Here is a 2,316-nt window from a genome sequence, read left to right on the forward strand (position 1 = left end):
ATAATGAGGCAGAGGAGGAGGTTTCACTTACATAACAAGCCTCCTTGATAGGACAGGCCAACCTGTCGGTGTTAAAGATTAGGTTGAATCATTTGCAATTGTCTTCAACAGAAACACAGAGTGGGTTATCCATCTCCTGCCGATACAACTCGATACCCTCCTCGCTTTATCAAGAAATAACTGAATGCACTAAATAAATCAAGATCCAGGAGCACTGACAACCTCCTGGTAGTTGTTCTCACGTCTTGTGCTCCCAGAGCTCTTAACTAAGCTGCTCCAGTCCAGGTACAAAGTTAAAAATCACACACCAGGTTATAGTCCAACAGGTTTACTTGGAAGCACTAGCTTTCGGAGCGCTGCTGCTTCATCAGTCTTCGGTACAACACGTCAGTCTACGTACAACACTGACATCTAGCGGTCAATATGGAAAAGTGCCCACAAATTGAACATTGTCCCGTCCACGTAAGTCAAAGCAAATCCAATCCAACCAAATTGACAAGCCTCAATATTCAGTTAAAAATCACACAACACCAGGTTATAGTCCAACAGGTTTAATTGGAAGCACACTAGCTTTCGGAGTGACGATCACCTGACGAAGGAGCGTCGCTCCGAAAGCTAGTGTGCTTCCAATTAAACCTGTTGGACTATAACCTGGTGTTGTGTGATTTATAACTTTGTACACCCCAGTCCAACACCGGCATCTCCAAATCATGACTCAATTTTCAGGAAAGGGATGAAAGTTTGTCAGCGACAGTGCAGTCAAGCAGTCAATACTCAGCAAAACCCTGCCCAATCCATTTACTACCAGGAACATAGAAGTCCAGACCTCATTACAGCAAACATGAATAAAAGAAATAAATTCCAAAGGGATGATGATTCCTGACATCTTGGCAACATTTGATCAAAGTTGATCAGTGGGAATCAGGATAAAATCTTCTCATTGTTTTGGAGTTATACTGGCAGAAAGAAAGATGCTTGTGGTTGTTGAAGACTGACTATCTCAATATGAGAATGTGACTGCAGGAATTCCTCAAGGTAGTCTTCTTTGGCAGATTCCCAACTCGTGAGATGATGCTTTGTGACTTAATAGTCAACTGTGGTACACATCACCAAGTGCATATCAGAAGTCCTACTCTGGCAGATGAAAACAGTGGACTGAGAAGGTGCAGGATTTTCTGTGGCTCTATTTAACTTTCTTCATACCTTTAGATTAGATTAGATTACCTACAGTATGGAAACAAGCCCTTCAGCCCAGCAAGTCCATACCGATCCTCTGAAGAGTAATCCTCCCAGACCCATTCCCCTACCCTATATTTACCCTGACCAATGCACCTAAAACCATGGGCAATTTAGCATGGCCAATTCACTTGACCTGCACATGGACCTGACCTTGTTCAATGCCTTCCCAAATAGCTAACCTACAGACTTAACAGCCATTGAGGCTGTTTCCCATCTGCTCCAATATTTATAACAGAGGTACGGTCACTCAAATGGCCATTGGCTGATGATCAGTTCACAGTACTAAGGGTAGGTGGCTGTCAGCATTTGATGAACATGATCATAGAATCATATAACAGAATCCTACAGTGTGGAAACAGGCCCTTCGGCCCATCAAGTCCACACCGACCCTCCAAGCAGCTAGTTTGGCCAATTCACCTAACCTGCACATCTATGGTTGGTGGAAAGAAACTGGAGCACCCAGAGTAAACCCACGCAGATACGATGAGAATGTGCAAACTCCTACACAGACAGTCACCCGAGCCTGGAATCAAACCCGGGTCCCTGAGCCACCATGCTGCCCAGATCTTGCCAGTGCAGTCATTGCTCGCTTAATTCCTGATGAAGGGCTTTTGCCCGAAACATCGATTTTCCTGCTCCTCAGACACTGCCTGACCTGCTGTGCTTTTCCAGTACCACTCTAATAATTGCTTGCTTAGTGATGAATGTAAACTGACAGAATCAACATACTCCTGGACCTCCAGACCAAAGTGTCTGCAGATAAGCCACTAACTGTGGCTTTATGAATAATCTTCCTTCCATTTTAAAGTCAGATGTAGGGATGTTCACTGCAGATTGCACCGTGTCATTTGCAGTTCTTCAGATAATAAAGTAGCCTGTGCCAGCATAGAAAAACGTGGACAACATTCAGGCCTGAGCTGAAATGTAACATTCACATTCCAGACAATAATCAATAATGCAGTGCGAATCTAAATATCTTCCCTTGACATTCAATGGCTTCACTGTGGATGAATGACCCATCATAAATATCCTATTAACAATTAATACTATTGATCATAATTTACTTGGACCAGCCAT

Source organism: Chiloscyllium plagiosum, chromosome 37 (genome assembly GCF_004010195.1).
Source record: "Chiloscyllium plagiosum isolate BGI_BamShark_2017 chromosome 37, ASM401019v2, whole genome shotgun sequence".
In the NCBI taxonomy this organism is placed as follows: domain Eukaryota; kingdom Metazoa; phylum Chordata; class Chondrichthyes; order Orectolobiformes; family Hemiscylliidae; genus Chiloscyllium; species Chiloscyllium plagiosum.